This window comes from Lissotriton helveticus, chromosome 1_2, assembly GCF_964261635.1.
Source record: "Lissotriton helveticus chromosome 1_2, aLisHel1.1, whole genome shotgun sequence".
Taxonomy (NCBI): Eukaryota; Metazoa; Chordata; class Amphibia; order Caudata; family Salamandridae; genus Lissotriton; species Lissotriton helveticus.
In genome coordinates this window covers 454,702,201-454,723,022 of record NC_136058.1, presented here as the reverse complement: position 1 = coordinate 454,723,022, position 20,822 = coordinate 454,702,201, and the positions used below count along the sequence as shown (strand labels likewise).

At 48.7% G+C, this 20,822-nt stretch overlaps 1 protein-coding gene across 2 annotated transcripts in view; it reads right to left on the bottom strand.

Annotated features, from left to right (window-relative positions):
- The window catches only part of LOC144807719 (uncharacterized), a 54,474-nt gene that overhangs the window by 15,527 nt on the left and 18,125 nt on the right, over window positions 1-20,822 (bottom strand). The gene's annotated exons all lie outside the window — the stretch shown is intronic.

The following is a 20,822-nucleotide window of genomic DNA, read 5'->3' as shown; positions in this document are numbered from 1 at the left end:
TAAGCCCTTCCCCAAATGGAGTTGTATAGGATGTTCTGTTGACACCACACTTGCACGCCCGGCAAAGTTGTGCATCTCATAAACCCTTTACGTGCAGTCAACCAATTTGTTATAGGTTTTACTTCTGGACTGCTGCTGACTAACGCGTCTCTCATTGAACAGTTTTTTCTAAAGGTAATATTCGGATTTAGGGGCATGAGTCTCTATGTGACCGGGACACTGAGGACAATTGGCCAGTTCTTATTTATTTATTTATTTATTTTATAAACTTATAGGGCACAAACAGCTACCCAAAAAGGGTTTCCCGGCGCCTAGAACACAGCACAAAGATGGAAAGCGTTCACTGAGGTCGTTCAAGATTATTGATTGAACAACCATGTTTTTATTTCTTTTCTGAACCTGGAATAACCCCCCTCCTTGCGTATATGGGGTGGAAGTGCGTTCCAGATGGATGGACCCTGGTAGGCAAAGGATCTCCCTCCCATCCTAGAGAGCTTGAATCTGGGCACATAGAAATTTGCTGCTGATTGTGACCGTAGGTTTCTTTTGGGAATGTAGGGATGAACCAATGTCTGAAGGTATTTAGGTGCGGTGCCTGCTTTGATTTTGAACATATCGTTCAGGGTCTTGAAACTGATGCGGTTTTTCACCCTAAGCCAGTGTAGTTCTCGCAAATAGGGGGACACGCAGGTGGTTTTTGGTATGTTACAAAGAAGTCGGGCAGCCGAGTTTTGTACAAGCTGTAGCCTCTTTACAACTGCTTTGTTTGCACCTAGGTACAAGATGTTCCCGTAGTCAAGCTGAGATGTAACTAGGGCATTGACTACTGTTTTCTGCTTGGAGATGGGCAGCATCCATAGTATCTTTTCAGGATAGTGAAGCAGAGGCCTACCACCTTGCTGACCTGTTGTTTCATGGACAAAGAACTGTCCAAAATTACCCCCAAGTTCCTTGCATGGGTGACTGGAGTTGGGAGATTACCCATCTGGGAAGGCTAGTGTGAGGCGTTCCAAAGATCAGGCTGCTTACCCAGAAGGAGAATCTCCGTCTTGTCTCCATTTAATTTTAACTGTTTGGTGGTCATCCATCTGAAGATGTTCAGGACTCAGGAGACCTTGTTTGAGGAGGGACGGAGATAATGGATGGGATTCTGACAACGAGAAGATAATCTGTGAACCGTCTGCGTACGTCATAAGGGTAAATCCTGATTTCTCCACTAGATCCGCCAGAGGTCTAAGATAAAGGTTGAAGAAAAGCGGGCTTAGGATAGAGCCCTGCGGCACTCCATGGGGGGAGTTGAAAGGTCCAGAGCACGCAACGGAAGATGCTATTTGGAACGTCCGTTGGTCCAAGAAGGATCTAATCCATTGCAGGGCATCACCACGGATCCCCTTTCGTGTGACACAGTGTCAAAGGCTGCGCTTAGATCGAGAAGAATAAGCGCAACCGTTTGACCGCCGTCGAGGAGTTTCCGAATGGTTTCGGAGACTCCCAGCAGATCGGTTTCCGTGGAGAAGCCCGCTCGGAATCCTGACTGAGTTGAATGGAGGAGGGAGTTTTCTTCCGAAAAGAGAGTGAGGGCAGAGTGCACATGTCTTTCCAAACATTTGGAAAAAGCTGGGAGAAGTGAGATGGGCCTGTAGTTAGCCAGTTTTTCTGGGTCTACTGTTGGTTTCTTTAAAAGTGGGGTCACTATGGCATGCTTCCACAAAGTGGGTACTGTGGCGAGCTCCAGGGACGAATTTAATGTGTCTACAATGATTTCAAGGGAGGGGGTGTCCAATAGTTTAATTATGTTGATGGGAATGGGGTCGCGCGGAGAGCCAGATTTAATAGTCTTCAGGATGGATTGTAGGGTATCGATTGTGATGGGCGGCCTGTGTTCTAAGGTCTGGTTTACACTAGGAGTATACTCCAACTCATCCTGAGGGGCAGTGTCAATGTAGTTGCTGTTGATTTCAGAAATTAGATTATCTATTTTATCAGAAAAGAATTGAGCGAGATCCTGACATTGTCTCTCATTGAGCGGGCGAGTAGGAGCTGTAGTTTGAGCCCCAGCTAGATCTTTAACCGTATTGAACAGTGTTTTAGCTTTGTTTACAGCTTCCGTGATGGTATTAGAGACATGCAAGGCGCGTGCCTTCTTGCATGCAGTGTGGTATACGTTTCTTGCAATGCGGTACCTCTTTTTCTTTTCGGGAGCGAAATCTTTCCGCCACAATCTTTCGAGTATCTTACATTTGTTTTTTTCCTCTTTGAGCGAGTCATTGAACCACGGGACAGGGGGACGATGTCAATTACCCTTAGTATGAGGGAAAGGTAGGCAGGTCTCAGCCGCCTTGATGAGCCAATGTTGGGTAGCTGTTGCAGTGCTTTCCATACATTGGCTTTTATTAGGTGGGTTCTTGCTGAGTGCTGTATTAAGTTTTGAAATGTCTAGGGATTTCCAATTTTTCCTTGATGGAGCAGGGAACACAGATTGAGCAGAGGAGATGGCAGGTGTTTTAAGATTAAATTTAATCAAGTAATGATCAGACCAGCAAACAGGGGTGGTGTCCTGCCAAGTGAGTTCTGGGAGATTAGAGAATAATGGATCGAGCAGATGTCCTGCCTTATGGGTAGGTCCTGAGTTTAGAAGACTGATGATTAGTGCCGTCAGATCTTCTAGCAAGTTAGCGCAAGTCGTGTTCGATTTGTCCTCTAAGTGTAGATTTAGGTCTCCAATAGGAGAGAAGTTTGTTGCGGCCAGGTGAAAGGGGCTGATATGGTTAGCTAACTTGGAAGCCCATTGAGTGCCATTCCCGGGAGGCCGGTACATTAAGAGGCCTGATAGCGTGAAGTTGGGGTTCAAGCTAATTTTAAAAGATGCGGCTTCGCAATCATGGATATCTACCGGCGCAAACGTACATTTGAGTACTCTGTTATAAATAATAGCAGTTCCCCCCCCCCCAGTTTGGAGGATTCTGTCCATCCTGACAATCCCGTAATTGGGTGGCAAAGCAGTGGCCACATCAGGGCCGGAGCCTTCATGTAACCAGGTTTCTGGCAGGAATAATACACTTGGTTTTCCATCTAATAACAGATTGAAAATGTCCCGCTTGTGTTTGGGTAAGGAGCGACAATTAATACTGTAAAACAGAAAGTTAGTGTCAGTGGGACAGGATTGTTAATGACGTTTTCTATTTCTGGATCTGCGACAGGGATAGGGTTGGAAATAGGATACTGTGAGACTGCAGTTAGGGCAGGTCGTATTTCCAAATTGTGGAATCACGAGTAAAGTACAGTCGTCATGCTTCATAGGGCGCAGTGCTTTAAGCTGGTCGGAAGACATTACCTGTCTAGTCCTTGCCTGGGAGACATAGCCCTCTGCCCCGTGCCCCGCCCTGGCCCGGACGGGCACAGACAGGCTCGTCTTTGGCGAGTCTTCGGCACGGGGACGGCGCGGACGCTGCGCATCACCGCTGCGCGTGTAAGATGTCATCAGAGTTTTGTAGAGGCCGTGCTAGCGTTCAGCACCGCCTCCCCACACTCACAACCAATCGCTGCCCGGCACCGGGAGGGAACCCGGAAGAGGGTAGCGCCCTGCACCCTCCACTACAATCAAGCCTAGCGCTTGGGGTGGACCGGGGTAGCAGGGGCGGCAAGGATCGCCACAAAGAGGTCAGTGAGTAGAGTGCAATACAGTCTTTAAAAATCAAAGTGCATCCGTGCAAATTAAAACACAAATTCACACACAACTATTAAAAATGATCGTGGTCGCACTCTCAGTGCAATTATTCAGTCAATATACACAAAGCATTTAGTTAGGGGAGGCGCTAGGGGGCGCACGGCGACATGGCTGCCTGAGAAGCAGCTCCGCCGGGCGATCGACAACTATGGTGGATGTCGCCGATCTCACCCAAGCCACCGACCCCTCGTTCGCCTAAGCGGGTGTGCAAAATGCTGGAGCACATAACGCAATGAGTAACGGCCCCCGGCGGACGGAGATTACCCTGAAATTTGCGGATGAACGTGGCGAGAGGTCCGGACGCCTGACAAGATGGCCGCCGCGTTGGGACGTGGACACGGCAGCCGGGCAGACAACAGTCACCATACTACTGTCCAGGTGCGCGGAAACGTGGAGGAGGTAGGGTTCTGAGGACTGGCCTCCCCACTGCCCCTGCATCAAAAATTGTCGCGCTGCGGTGTGCCAGAGGCCCGCGTTCAGGCGCTGGAGGCACTGCCTGACAAGATGGCGGCCGCGACTCGAAAAACGCGGGCATAATCGAATGATCCCCGGCTCCGGTGGCTGTGCCGAGACACTGGAGGTTAGCCTGATACAGCGGAGGAGAGACCGGCGAGCTGCTGCGCGCCCAGCGTGGAGAACAGCGCGAAGCGCGAGCGGAGAGGGGGGCATACACACGCTCCTGCAGGGTAGGTGGTGTTGGCTACTTGCGGCGAGCGTTATGAGCAACGGACAGTCTGCGCTTGTCGATGCTGCCTGAAGATCTGCGTGGGCTCGCCCATACATCAGAGACCTGTGGCCGCCGCTGCCCTGCCCCATAAGCCCATGTGAGCCGGTGCCTTCATGTTGTAGCGCCAGGGTTGATGACTGATGTCAATAGCGGGAACTTTCTGGCGACCACGTGCGGGACGGCCCCTCTTGGTCGGACGCTCGCAGACCCCCGGAATTGCAGGCCCGAGTAAGCTGTACGGAGAGACGACAACCTGGCGTGCGTTGGGCCTGCAGAGGCGACACGCCTGCGGTGATGGCTGCCTGACTAACACTGAGTGTGGAGGACTGTACTGGCCATATTGAGACGACACGCCACCTGTGGGATCAGGGAGACCTGAGATATTCTCTGCGCAGCGAGCTGCTGCACTGGGTCACTTTCGCTGCACGATTGAGGGGCCCCGAGTGTACTACGTGGAGGGGGCTTGCTGGGCGGCGGTGTAGTCAGCATACAGCCGGCTTTCGGTCACATTGCCTCACGACCAGGAGAGTGCCACCCTCGCCCGGTGCATTTAGCGCTGTGACGATCTTTTAGGCGGCGGTCACCCCAAGGGTGGGGTTCACCACGGCGTCAGCGACCAGACGTACAAGGGCATCGAGATCCACGTGCAGGAAGGCGATCTCCCCACCCGCAAGCATGGGCAAGCCAGACAAACACCAACAGAAGCTGCCCTTTGAGACGAGAAAATCGCAGAAATCCACTGACGGGGTGCTGGAGGAAGAGGCAGGTCAGGCGCCCAATAACAACATTGAGAAGATCCTGCTAGCGATACAGTCGAACCTACAGGATATTAATGGCAAGTTGGACAACTTAAATTGCAGAATGGACACCATGGCTGCGCGACAGGAAAAGCATGGAGAGAGACTGGATGAGGCCGAAACACGAATATCCGCGGTTGAAGATGAGGCGCGGGCCTCCACCTCAAAATGCGCAGATATGGGACGGCTCCTGGAGGTGATCAGGGCGAAGGAGGAGGATTTAGAAGCGCGCTCGAGGCGCAACAACGTACGGATCACGGGCCTGCCGGAGTCCACCAACACAGGCCGCATGGAAACCTACGTGGAAACACTGTGTAAGGACCTGTTCGGAGCTGAGGCCCTGTCGCCCCTCTTCATCGTGGAGCGTGCACATAGGTCGCTGGCCCCGAAACCACCGCCCGGTGCCACGCCAAGACCGATTGTTGCGCGAATCCTTAACTACCGCGACAGGGACACGATCCTTCGGCTAGCAAGAGAGAAAGGGAAGATCCAGCATCAAGGGAACTCCTTGGAATTTTATCCGGACCACACAGTTGCGGTCCAACAGGCCCGGAAAGAATATACTGCAGTGAAGACTAAATTGCGTGAGCTGAACATTGTGTACTCTATGATGTATCCAGCACGCCTCAGGGTGGTATGGAAGGAGAAAGCGACAGTACTACCGTCACCGAAAGCAGCACAAGAATTTGTCAAAAGGATTCAACGAGAGATGAGAGACAATTCGCAAAATGAACAACGGCGAGACTCGGACTAACAATGAGGGGTTGTTTCATGGTCTGCCACTGGTGAGTGTACTGTTTAGTTCCCAATCATGCGTTTTTGCATGGACTTTAATCTCCGCACTTAGCTAGCCTGATTGACACTGTTTTCCAATTTGGCCGGTTGTGGGATTGACACAACATGCATGGTATGTCTGGGTGCAGAGGTCCCCGCTGGAGCTAAGAGGCTTCTGATCAATGATGCGGCTCACTACTAACTTTGTACTGGGAATGCATAAAGGCACATGCACGCTACATAAGGCAATATTGGCATACACAACTGAGAGACACTAATACCCTGTGGCGATTGCTCTCTGCAGGCTAGTGCACGTGTGGCGAGGGACTGGCCCCTTGTCTGCTATGCTCTGCTAATTATGCTCGGACTATGTGACGCCTCCATTACTGACTGTAAGCGATCCCCAATGCACTCTGTGTGGCGAGCAGTACAGGTGGGAGGAGAGGGATTCTGTGCCTTCATGATTAACTGATGTAATTGCATTGGAGACGCACTGTACCAGACATGTTGCTAAACCAGTGGCTCTGTTGTTGGTTGTTCGGGGGGTGGGGGGGGAGGCGGCGAGTATTCACCTGAATTGCGTTTCATACAGCTTCTTCAGAATCGCCCACACCTGTACACCAGGTGGAGAGTTGCGCCCCTGGCGGACCTCTACAAGGGTATTACCCAGTAAGAGTTTGGTTCTGGGCACTGTATTTATGGTTGTGAGAGTTATGGGTTGGTGCACTGAATGGGACTGGCTTTGGCAGGTTGGGGTTGCTGGAGTGGGTGGGTTAAGGGGGGGGGGCTGTATGATTGTACTGTCAGACCGACAGAATGTGTAATGACTTTTTGTGCTGGTTCCAAGTTTGTCCCGGCTGCTGCTGGGTCGACTGGAGCAACTAGATGGGGGATACTAACAATCCCTATACAATTGATTTGTGATGGACGCTCATGCCTTATGTCTTTTTTTTTTATATTTCTTTTTTTTTTTTTAAAGATCTACTTGAGTTCGGAGATTCTGTAGAAACCTCAATCTCAGCAATTATGGGATTATGGTCTGACATGACTTGGGGAAGAATTTCAAGACTAATCGTCTCCAAAAACTGCGAAGACGTAAAAAAATAATCTAATCGGGCAAACTTACGATGTGGATAGGAATAAAAGGTATAACCAAGATCTTTAGAGTACCTTTTATGCCACACATCCATTAATCCGTTATTCAAAACCAACTCGCGAAGGGCATAATAGGTTCTGGGTTTATGACCGGTATACCTCCTTCCTGAATTAATATTCCAGTCGGCCGGCAGATGAATGTTTAAATCCCCACATATTATCATAGGTTGCACCCAAGTAGCTAGTTCTGCATTAATGGTATTAAAAACTTCCGCATCATCTAAATTCGGCCCATACATACAACATAGAGTAAATTTAGAACCACCAATAATTAATTCAACAAGTCCCCATCTGCCCCATTTATCAGCTAGAGTTTTCAGGCACCTCGCAACTCCCTTTCGCATACAAATAGCTATGCCTCTTTTTATACCCATCTGCTTAGAGACAAGTAGTACATCCAGACCCAACTTATCCAACAATGAACGTTTATCCCAGGCAACATGAGTTTCTTGTATACATAATAAGTCGATAGACAATGCCTGAATCAAAGAACGAAACGCGGCAATCTTTTTAAAGTCATTAAGCCCATTGATATTAATTGTACATATTTTCACCTTAATCATCTTTCCCTCCATATTGAAATAAAGAGAAAAAAAAGATTAGCAAACCTCAGCAATAAAAAGTCCTCGCTACTACAGCTTAAATACCAACTAAAATACAGAATTAACATCCTTGCAACGAATACCTCTGCTTTACACCCCCACCACCAACCCTTACCCATTCCCACCCCCACCCATTTCCCCAGAACCCCTCCCCCCACCCTCCCCATTATAGGAGGCATAGGAACTGTCAGTTCCTAAAACGAATGGGTGCCGTGTCCCTGGGCCATAGCGTCCAAACAGAGAGAGGGAAAAGAGAAAAACAATTAGATGAAGAGGGAAAAGTTAGAGGGAAAATTAGAGAGATAAAAAGAGGAAAAAAAGGGAAAAAAAAAAAAAGGAGGCTAATTACTCATAAAAAACAAAAAGAAGGAAAAAAGAAAAGAAAAGAAGAAAAACACAGCTTCAACAAGATTACTTAAGCAAACAGCCCTTTTAACCCTTATAGACCATATCAAATTGTAGTTCAGATAGAATCCAAATATTCTTTGGCTTTGATCTCTGAAATAAAGTATTTGACTGTGCCTTTGAACACGGTCTTTAACTTAGCAGGACCTTGAAGAAATACGCCAACTTCCTTCTTTTGAAAATCGGGAATCAATTGTCTCAGCCTCCATCGTTGAGCCACTGTAGCCTGGCAATAATCCGGTCGAACAAAGAACTGGCAGCCAAGTCCATCCGCTTTCTTGTCTGGTCTCGCTAACGCATAAATAGCTTCACGAGCAAGAAAATTATTAAATGAGACCAGAATAGCCCTAGGATAATTTGCTTGGCCTTGACGTGGACTCCGCACAGTGAAGGGGAACCTGTGCGCACGTTGTACTTCTCGAGCCCAGTCCCACTCTACCATATCAGGAAAAGCATCCTTCAATAAACTGACAATAAACCGCCGTGGATCAGATCCTTCTTTGTTTTCAGGGATTCCCAGAAAGCGTAGATTGCTTCTACGGGCCTGATTCTCCAAATTAGCAATCTTATCGGACAGATCTTCTTTTAAGGCCATAAAATCACCAACTTCCTGTCTCTGTGCCATACTTTCTTCCTCCAAAACTGCTATTCTGGTCTCCGCTTCCACAACTCTATCGGTGGTCTCAGAGCACATCTTGATGGCACGGCGAACTGAATTTTTGACCTTGGCACAGGTCACCTGCGTGCGTAAATTTTCGGCCTTGCTTTCGGCCCTGTGGTTCATCATGGTGTCATAAATCATCTTCAAAGTTATCTCCTCAGGGCCTTCACTACTGTCCTGTATAGTGACCGAACCAGAAACAGAAACAGAAACAGGATCTGATATAGTTCCCACAAAATCCGTGGCATCAGTGGTAGAAGCGGGTCCCAAACTAGGAGACAAACTTGAAGATAGTATATTCACCCCTTTATGTGGGTTAGCAGCGACTTCCTTACTACCCACACGTAATGACCGTTTTTTCCAAAGTTTTTTTTTAATGGTAGTAGCTGTGTTAGCATCAGGACTCACGCTAAATTCACCGTCTGAAGATAGGCTCTCACAGCTGATCTCAGCCCAATCTTTGTGGACTCCTGTCGCCTCATCCGAGGATAGTTCTGACAGAGAAAAAAACTTCTCCGAGGCCTCCAGATTAGTATGCAGTACCGAGTCTACCACTATCTTCGGCTGCTCACTTTCTGCTGATACTAATACCGATAGCGTGGGCAGCGAGCAGGAACGAATGATACCAGCAGCACCAAGGACTACATCTCCCATAGTACCCTTCTTTAAGGGATTAGCCGGCGGCAAATTTGGAGAATTATTTAACGGATCATTATCAGTTACCGCTGTGATAGTAGATTGCTCATACTGTATTGCCATTGCCATCACATCAATACTTTGCGCATTATTATCGATTATTATTTTTTTTCTGGCCGCTTGCTTCTCAAACAGGGCTGGCAAAGTCTGTAGCATAGCGTCCTTAACACTCGCGGTCTCATTAGGTTTAGCTTGAAGTTTACCGGAGTTCTTACCCTGTTTAGTTGCGTTGTTAGCAGGGGTTAAACTCGCAGACTCCGGAGCCTCAGCCATAGCAGGTCCCACGACGCCCAGACCCGGATCCGCGTTTCTCTCTGTTCGACCCGCGTCGTTTTTCTTGTTACTACGGGTGCTGACCGACGAGGGTAACGGTGTCTTTTTCTTCCCCTTCCGTGTACCGCCTCCACCTCCACTTCTGCCAGGAAAGACACCGTTCTGCGCCCAGAATAGGCAGAGTGTAGCACGCCACAGCGGGGACCGCCGTCTAAGCTCATAAAAATTCAGCAACATTCGTGTTTTCTTTCGAAGGATACTTTGTATCACGTATCGCGTTTGACATGCAAAACGCTGACGGCTTCCGAACAGACTTCACCGCAATGCTTTCGCCTGCCTTTCTCCAAACCGCAGAAGCCGCCTGGTTGTGGAGCACCGACCCAGATAAACAACCGGAAACAGGCGACGCCTCAGGCGGCCTCCGTCTTGAAATGTCCAGCAACAGGAGAAACGCCAATGCCAGGTAGGTGATCGAGTACAGCTGAATACAGCCGCACAAAGCCGCTCAAACCATGTAACTCAGAAACGCTGCAAGTCAGATAATTTTCCTCATAAAAAAACGGATCTCTGCTCTTTCCCTTCCTCCCGGACGCCTGGAGCCAGGGAGCGAGCTGCTCACACAGCCTTCCACACGGCAGCCATCTTGCCTCTGATATCGACGCTCATGCCTTATGTCATTGGCTTTTGATGGGGACCAGGGAGGCGGGTAGACACAGTTTAAACGTTCTAACCTGGAACATTAGAGGGTTCTCACAACCACGTAAAGTACGGCAGGTATTTGCAAGCCTGACAAGGTGGAATGTGGATATAGCGTTCCTACAGGAGTCTCACCTGGCCCCGAACTCGCATGCACAGCTGGGGGCAAGATGGGCGGAGGGGGTTTTCAGGGCCTCGTACTCTTCTTACTCTAGAGGGGTGATCATTTTGGTGAAACGAGGGGTGGGCTTCGTGAATCACACAGTAACACAGGACCCTTCAGGCAGATTTCTAATGGTATCAGGTACATTGAGAGGGCAGAAGGTGACATTGCTGAATGTGTACGGTCCTAACACAGACGCCCCGGATTTCTTCAGGGAGGTATGGGGACACCTGCAGAAACACAATAGCGCACATATATTGTGTGGTGGGGATTGGAACGTGACATTACGGGAAGGTTTGGACCGTTCAGCTAACTCGGTGGAACAGCACAAACACTCACGCACAATGATGGGACACATGATGAAAGATCTGGATCTAGAGGATCTTTGGAGGTTGAGGAACACCGACGCGACTGGGGCTACACATATTAATGCTTCTCATAACAGCTGGTCCAGGCTGGATTACTGGCTGGGCTCCTCTGACCTGGCACTATGGGTGCGACACCTACAGGTGCTCCCTCGCACGCTGTCTGACCACAATCCTGTCCTCCTGCAGCTGGACATTCCACGATACGCGCCTCCCCCCTTCCAGTGGCGTTTTAACGCACGTGCTCTAACTGATGCAATTTACGCAGACACGATTAAGAAGGCGATTAAAGATTACTTTGACCTTAATGCCCCATCGACTGATGACCCTGGCATCCTCTGGGAGGCATTCAAGGCCACGATTAGAGGGGTCTGTATTAGCACCACAGTAGGGGTTCTGAAGGATATTAGAGCTCAGATACACAGGTGTGAACAGCAAATGAGAGACCTGGAATCCCTATATGAGTCTACTCAGGATATCGTACACCTGGCCAAACTCCGCGAAATACACACAGAACACGAGGACTTTCTAGACTCTGAAATGAAATATTTGAACCGCACACATGTGGCTAGAGCCTTTGGGGAAGGAGGTAGACCGGGGGCTGTCTTAGCTCGGAAGATCTGTACGGGTCGCGGCCCGACGACGATCCTCAGGGTAAAGAACGGGGAGGGTGACACACAAACCCATGCTAATGACATACTGAAATGCTTTGTTAATTCATTTGGATCCCTATACAAGTCACAGCCCACTGCTCCGGCAGATGACACCTATGAATACCTGCACGATGTAGCGATAGGGTGGCTGTCAGATGCGCACAGGGAGTACTTAGCAAGGCCTATCACGGCGGATGAGATTACAGAGATCATAGGCTCACTTCCAAATGGAAAGGCGCCTGGCCCGGATGGGTTCACCCCTGAATTTTACAAACAATATGCAGACATCCTGGCGCCGCACTTAGTGGATATGTATGGCACCTCCTTTGAGAAAGGCATGCTCCCCCCCACGTTACGCGAAGCCATGATTATCGCTCTCCTAAAACCATCTAAAGATCCAGAGGAATGTGACTCGTACCGACCACTATCTTTAATAAACGTAGACTCGAAAATTCTTGCGAAGCTTATAGCCAAGCGGCTGTCACCACTGATGACCAGTCTGGTACTGCCGGACCAGTCCGGCTTTGTGCCCTCAAGATCGACAGCACATAACACCCGGACTCTATTTGCACTATCACACTACTTGCAACCTTCAGTCAAAGCTGTAGCGGTCATGTTAGACGCGGCGAAGGCGTTTGACTCCATTGAATGGCGGTATATGATCACTGTCCTCAATAGAATGGGGTTCCCTAAACGTTTTGTGCAATGGGTCACCCTGCTTTACACGCAACCAAATGCCAGGGTCAGAATCAATGGGTATATTTCGGATCAATTTGCGATTGAGCGAGGGACGCGGCAAGGCTGCCCACTCTCGCCGCTATTATTTGCGTTAGCACTAGAACCTCTGGCGTGTCTGATACGACAGAACTACAAGGAATCGGCACTGCACTTCATAGCCAGGCCGCTTCACATATCATTATATGCAGACGACATGTTGCTATACATCCGGGACCCGGAGACTCACTTGAACGACATACTCAGGGAATACATCAGGTTCGGGGGTCATTCGGGTCTGGCCATAAATTGGTCCAAATCATCTATAATACTCCTCACGGACACCACTTCTACATTTGTGGTGGACTTTCCGTTGGGGTGGCAACAGGACCCTATAAGATACCTAGGGGTCATGTACCACAGGGATCCGGATGAGGTGCTTAGGGCAAACTACGGGGTGGTGCTGTCGAAACTGGAGGACAGTGTAAAACGTTGGATACATCTGCCCCTCTCACTGGCAGACAGGATAGCGATTGTCAAAATGAACATACTGCCCAAACTACTATACCTGTTTAATAACATACCAATCACTCCGCCGCAGGCTGTCTTCCGTCAAATAAACTCCCTGGTGCGGACCTTGATTTGGGCGGGTAAACAGGCCCGTGTGGATTTGCAGACTCTGACACTTCCACTTGCACGGGGCGGCTTCGGGGTGCCTGATTTCCTCCTGTATTACCTGTGCGCGCAGGCACAATATGCGGCGTATTGGTATCACACAGTTCCGTACCTCGCTCACACCGCTATAGAGGAGAGCGACGCACACCCTATTCCACTCACAGCAATAATCTCACACACCCGCCCCCCGCTGCATGTTAGAGATATCAACACGGTGGATGCTACGGTCAAAGCCTGGCATAGATTGGGGCGCTTAGCACATAAGACCCCACTATATGCTCCAGCCATGATGCTACACCATCATCAGGAGCTCTCGGTAACTGGGGAAAGCGTCGGAATGTCTCTACTGGCCAAAGCCGGTATTGATAGGATGGGGGACGTGTTCCAAGATGGCGAGTTCGTAGGCCTAGACAAACTGGGTTATGTTCATAACCAAACTCCCATGTTTCGCTTCACGTATTTTAGACTCACTAGAGCCCTGAGGGAGCACTACCCTACATTCCCTTCGGAGCCGGAATGCCTTGCACCATTGCAACTGTTAATCACAACTAATGATCTGTCACACCTGGTGTCTAGGCTGTATTCAGCCGCACAATCGGAACTAGATGGACAAGTGTTGAAGGCGAAGGGGAGGTGGGACGCACTACTGGACACACCACTGACTGATGAAGAATGGGCTAGTGCATGCGCCCTGACACAGATACTTACACCAAATGGTAATCTGAGGTTAATTCACTTTAAATTCCTCCATCAAGTGTATTACACACCAGAGAAATTGTTTAAATTTGGGTTTCAGGAGGAGGATAGATGTAAAAGGTGTAACCAGGAAAGTGCGGGCTTTGCACATTTGGCGTGGGGCTGCGCCAAGGTGGAAGGATACTGGGGGGAGGTAACTGCCACTTTATCTGTTATGCTGGAGGAGGAGGTACACTGTACACCCAAAGTCTGCTTACTGGGGATAGTACCACAGTTCAGGGCCTTGAAGAGGAAGTTCTGTGCGATAGCACTCTTGTTGGCTAAGAGACAAGTGGCACAATGCTGGCATAGTCGCAAAGTGCCGAAGTTAAAAACATGGTTGCATGACATGTCCACCTGTCGTGACAAGTTACAAACTTATGAGGAACTGTTACCAGTTAAGTCACGACCAAAGAATATGTGGGTTTATTTGGAGGATTATCTGACCTCCCTGCAGGATGATGAGGAACTTCCACCCATGGACTGAACGGGTTGCATGACTGCATGAGTGCTGATGGGACGGGTGTGAGATGACGGCGGGAAGAGGGGGAACCTAAGTATGTCAACACAACTGCTAGGTAGTACATTAAGGTTACACTGTACGGTCTGAATTGGGGTATGTTGTTCTATTGTTCTCGTTATTAAAAGAGAAAAAGTGAGACTCAGTTCTAACGCCAGCTATTAACCATACGTACGATACCCTGCAATATTCTGCGACATATGTAACATTCACTCGCAATGTTGGTTAATGGAATGAACGTAGCGAGCCGGCCTCAGGGTTGTAGGCTCATGCTGTGTCAAATGCTTGATTTTCAATAAAGGTCTTGCAAAAAAAAAAAAAAAAAAAAAAAAAAAAAAAAAGCATTTAGTTAGCATCCAGGTCGCGCTGCGAACAAGAAATGCGCGTGTCTTGTTGATGATTTTACGTAAAGTATTCTGTTGTTTATTATATGTTAGTATTAATCTGGTTTCCTGATTTGTTTGAGGGATACCTACTCTGATCGCTGGATTACTGGTATGCTTAGAGAGCATTTTTGTTCTATCTGCCATAGCTGCTTTGCTTATGGCAATGTCAATTATCTTTTCTAAATACCCTCTAGCCAAGAATCTTATTTTGCTCTGTGCTTCGGTCTCCGCTAAATCTTGTTCATTGCTACAAATGCGCTTGACTCTCAGCATCTCCCCGTAGGGGATGCTGCGTTTCAAGTGTTTTGGGTGATAGCTTGTAGCGGGCAACACATTATTTCCCGCTGTAGCTTTACGATGTAGCTTTGTCTCTATTTTGTGAGTGTTTACATAGACCTCTACAACTAGGAGACAGACAGAATGCCTGATGATGAAAGCTGTGAAATGTAGATTCAAGATATTATTTTTCAGTCATGGCATTTGTATAGCGCGCTACTCACCTGGAGGGTCTCAAGGCGCTTGGGGGAAGGGGGTCCGCTACTGCTCGAACAGCCAGGTCTTGAGTTGCTTCCTGAAGGAGAGGTGGTCTTGGGTCAGGCGGAGGTGGACGGGGAGGGAGTTCCACGTCTTGGCAGCCAGGTAGGAGAAGGACCTTCCCCCTCTGGTGGCTCTTCGGATGAGGGGAACGGCGGCGAGGGCGTGGCTGGTAGAGCGTGGCTGGCGGGTGGGAGTGTAGAAGCTCAGGCGGTCGTTGAGGTATCTGGGGCCTTGGTTGTGGAGAGCTTTGTGTGCGTGGGTGAGTCGTCGGAACGTGATTCTCTTGTTGACGGGGAGCCAGTGCAGGTCTCTCAGGTGTCCGGAGACGTGGCTGTGTCGGGGGATGCCCAGGATGATTCGTGCTGAGGCGTTCTGAATGCGCTGGAGCCTTTTCTGAAGTTTGGTTGTGGTTCCGGTGTAGAGGGTGTTTCCGTAGTCCAGTCGGCTGGTGACGAGTGCCTGGGTGACCGTATTCCTGGTTTCTGTGGGGAGCCACCGGAAGATCTTGCGTAGCATGCATAGGATGTTGAAGCATGACGAGGAGACGGCGTTGACTTGTCTGGTCATCGAGAGGGAGGAGTCTAGGATGAAGCCCAGGTTGCGTGCGTGGTCCGTTGGTTTGGGTGCGCTGCCCAGGGCAGGGGGCCACCAGGAGTCATCCCAGGCGGAGGGAGATGATACCAGGATGAGGACTTCCGTCTTATCTGAGTTCAGTGTCAGGCGGCTGTTCGTCATCCACTCGGCTACGTCTTTCATCCCTTCGTGTAGGTTGGTTCTGGTGGTGGCGGGGTCATTGGTGAGGGAGAGGATCAGCTGAGTGTCGTCAGCGTAGGAGATGATGTTGAGGTTGTGTTGGCGTGCGATGGCCGCGAGGGGGCTCATGTAGACGTTGAAGAGGGTGAGGCTGAGCGATGATCCTTGTGGTATGCCGCAGATGACTTCGGTGGCCTCGGATCTGAATGTTAATATTTTCAACAAAATTGCTTGCACTCTCCTCTGTTTCCCTCCAAATAACGAACAAGTCATCAATGTATCTTAACCAAGCAATTGCATGACCATTCTGTGCTTCACATTTAAAACCATCCCCTCCCACCATCCCATGTAAAGGCAGGCATAACTCGATGAAAAGCATGCTCCCATTGCTACTCCCCTGGATTGTTGGAAATCTGGTTATGCAACATGAAATAGTTTTTATCTAAAGAGAATGATATCATATTTACTAACATTTTGTTATGCTGGTCTGGACCCTAAATAATGTTCTAAGGCTTTTGTACCATCTTGGTGGTAAATACCAGGATACAGGGAGGTCACGTCAAGGGACATTAATAAATAGTCCTGATCCCACTCATAGTTGCCAATGTTCCTAAGAAAGTCACTCGTGTCTTGGATATATGATGGTAATCCTCGTACAAACTCCTGCAGGAAAAAGTCAATATCCTTGGACGTGTTTTCAAGTAAGCTTTTTCGAGCTGAAATAATCTGCCTGCCAGGAGGTTTTGTTGCATGTTTATGTACTTTGGCAATAAAGTAAATTACTGGCATGGTGGGGTGGTCGTTTTTAAGATATTTGAATTCGTCCATACTCAGTAGGCCAGCACGTCGCCAGGCTGTTAATTAGGAGTAAAAATCTTTCCGGGATGCATGAGCTATTTGAAGACTGCTCCTTTTCTAACAATCTCTGTCCTGTAGTTGTTTGTTTGCTTCTTCCAAATACTCGTTTTGTGGCCAAATTACTATCTTCCCTCCTTTATCAGAGTTTGTGATGATTATTGCATCATTACTTTAATTTCTTGATCAATTGACTGTACTTGTCCTTCGTATAATTATATTTTTTACGTGCATTAGATATTCGATAATTTAGTTTCTTTACCTCTGTGGTTACGTTTTCATTAAAAACATCAAGAGAGTCTCTCAACATGATTGGGTGGAACGTTGATTTGGACTTAAAGTGCGTAAGTGTGGTTCCAAACTTATTATCATATTTTCGAATTTGTCGCTTTCTTCCCTTTTTCTTGTTCTAGTTGTTGTAAGTTTGTGAGTAGTTCTGCATCTGCTGCAGTCAAGATGTTGGGACTGTGCATTTCTGTGAGTTATGTCCTGTTTTCAGTTGTTTCATTTGTCTTTTGAAGGAGATGGTATTTCCTTAGTATTAATTTTCGAATGAATTTATAGACATCTATGCGTGTCTGTGCATATTTGAAGTTTATTTCTGGGCAAAAGGATAACCCTACAGAGAGTAGCTGTGTTTCAGCCTCATCTAGGGTAATCAATGACAAATTAATTATCATATCAGCATCTTCGCTGGTGGAAATTACTTTCTTTTCCACTTGTTGCTTGTTGTTTTTTTGTTGTAGTTGTTGTCGTTTCCGGCAGCATTTGCGTCTCTCCCTACGCTTTTTGTTGCGTCTTTGTTTTGCCGTGCATTTTGGGTCCTGGGATGAAGTATTTGGCGACTGTCCTGTCACAGGCAATTTACTTCTTCCGCTAGGGTGAGTTTTTGAAACCCCAAACGTGATGCCCCTCTTGCTTGTTCTGTTTCGGATTCTCTCTCTACTGCCAAACTCATATCTGAGGTGGAGGTGGAAACATGAGCGCTTAAGCTTGTGCTTCGTTGTTGTTCCCCTCTTATGTTTTCCTTTTTACCGGTTTTTAGAGTCATACTTTTTCGAAAATTTGTCAATTTTCATAGTTGAACTTGTCTTGTTGAAACTTGAAAGTTTTCCTTTTCATAATGATTTCCTCCCCCTTCTGTAATCTAACAAGCACATCTTGCCGATATTTGGTGATATTGTCAGTTACTTCCATTTTGTTAATCTCCTCATTCAAGTAATCTATTTTCTTTTGCAGCTCAATTCTATCACTTTCCGCATACTTCACTAAAATTTCAATTAATTTTTTCAAAGACTCAATCTTCCATTCTTGCCGTTCACGCAGAATTCTAGGATCCGGGGTTTCATAATTTGGCAAAATCATTATCCTTAAGCCCCTGGGAACTCTACCTACTTCAAAGTATCTATGCAAGGATTCATGCTTCCACCATTTGGCTTGTTCGCTTTTCATAAATGTTTCCAGTTTTTGAAACATATCCCTAATATTCGAGCTCCCTCCCGTTGCCGGACCCGTATGGGTGAATACCCGCTGTTCTGTGCTGGGGGACTCAAACATTTTGTTGGCCGCTGCCTCTCTGCTCCGGAGTGTGTCGGTGGTCATTGTGTGTATCTTTTTGGGCAGATTAGGTAAGAACCGAGCTTTCGGTGAATACCGGTGCGCGTTATTGCACATCTCCCCAACGGACAATTTGATGTGCCCCTACCTCCGATGGAATCCTTTCCAATACCTGGGGGCTGCTGCAGCTTTTTCAGCACAAGAGACGCGTTGAATTTCTGGCACACGCCAGACAAAGCTTCCCGCCACACGGCCCAACTCGGGGAGGGGGTTCGCAATTACAGAGGAAGCTTGTCTCGGTACCAATATTCCTTTTATCTTCGTTTTCAAACACTCCACTTTCTTGGAAAAACAAATGCAAACTCCAAATTCTGTGTGTTAGAAAGGCGGTCCCTGGGGAGGCAGAAGATGTCTGACTGACCACCCCGAGACCTACCTCTCCATATGGAGTTGGCCGAGCGCCGTCGAGAGGCCTCCTGGGTGAGGTTCCTCTCCTCAAATCGTACCAGCCGAGCAATCACACCACTACAAAGGGACACCACACAGGAGGATAACTTCTTAGAATCTTTATCAGTAATAGCGTTTGGTTCTCTCGGTAATATGTACAAACGGATCGAGGGATCCTTAAAGTCTTGGCAACTGAGTAAAAAGGGGTAGCGGGACAGTCTTAGGACCAGCAAGGTCGGGCCGCGGCAGCGCCAGCAGGCTTCAAAGATGGTTTCAGCGAGATTGGGCCGCGGCAGCGCCAGCAGGACTCCAAGATGGTTTCAGTGAGGTTGGGCCGCGGCAGCGCCAGCAGGACTCCAAGATGGTTTCAGCGAGGTTGGGCCGCGGCAGCGCCAGCAGGACTCCAAGATGGTTTCAGCGAGGTTGGGCCGCGGCAGCGCCAGCAGGACTCCAAGATGGTTTCAGCGAGGTTGGGCCGCGGCAGCGCCAGCAGGACTCCAAGATGGTTTCAGCGAGGTTGAGCCGCGGCAGCGCCAGCAGGACTCCAAGATGGTTTCAGGGTTTAAAGCAGCGAGATCTTCTCAGGGTCAGCCGCGACAGCGTCAGCAGGGCTCTCGACTCCAGGATACAACTGCCGACCCATTCCAGAGCTGCCCCAGATATAGGTCTGGAGTCCTTTGATGTCCGGACCCTCGCGCCTGGGGGTTAGAGGGGCCGGGATGAGAGCGGCCAGAAACCCAGCAGGGGGGTGGAGCCAGCGCCCAGGGAGTCCGGAGGGCGATCGAAACCAGGCGTCCGGGGACGGCTGGAGGGCCATCAAAACTCCCCTCCTCCTTGATCCGTCAAGTGGCCGCTTTGCCACCTGGTCGGATCTTGGTGCCTCGATGTCGGGGCTTCGCTGGGGTTGTGGCCGGGGACGGGCCGAGGCCACGTGGTCAGGACGTGGAGGGTCCAAGATGGAGTCGGGGCCTGCGAGGGTGGCCCGGGTAGGGTCTGGACCAGTGTAGTGGGGCGAACAGGGGTCGCCGGGATCTTGAGGGGGAGAGCCGGGAGTCGCCAGGAGTGGCGGCTCTCGTTGAGGGTTGGGGAGGCAGCTTCGTCGTGGAGGACAGGGGTCACTGCTGTCCCGGGCCCGCCATGCGGGGAGGAGCGGGACCACGCCACGAGGCCGGGTCCAACACTGTGCGAGATGTTTATTTCGCCCTCATACCGCCATGACGCGTTACGGCCTCTGCAGGCCTTGATCACATGACGAGCTCACAAAGTTTTTTTACTTATTTAAAGGGCAAGTGTTCATATACATGTGATCTAACTGGTGTAGACAGAGACAAAATACTATGCGCTTCCGTCATAATACAAAAACATGTTAAAATTCAATAAAGATAGAGGCTGACGTTTACCCAGTAAAAACAATCAGTTAAATAACTAAATTCATTTAAACTTGTAAAACAAGGTCAGACACATATAGATATATATTTGGCTTACCCCTACTAAGCATCCCCTAACCTGAGTGTCTAGGGTGCATGTATGTGTCCTGACAAAAATATTAGATGATCCAAACTCATTACCTAAAGGGAAAGAACGCAGGCCTGTGTTGCTGTCATGAATTGGACATCCCTCAGTGGGGGAACTGCAAACAGCGGAGCTGAGAAGTCAGGTCAGCATGTACTAGTATCACAATAACTGCAACGTGCTCCTCTGGGCCATGAGGGAAATGCTGGTTTATTTAGAATAGAAAGCATCCTTGCCCTGTCCAAGGCACAATGACAGGGTTCTTGTGAAGTTGGTTTGTAAGCAAGTATAATTTCATAAAAACTAATTCTCTTTGCCATGTCCATAAATGTGTGTCAAAAGTCATTGTGTAAAAGTGGAGGCAATTAAAAAAAAAAACTCTAGACTATGTAAAATGGAAGTGTTTTCCTCTAGGCCTAACCAGGACACATGACAAT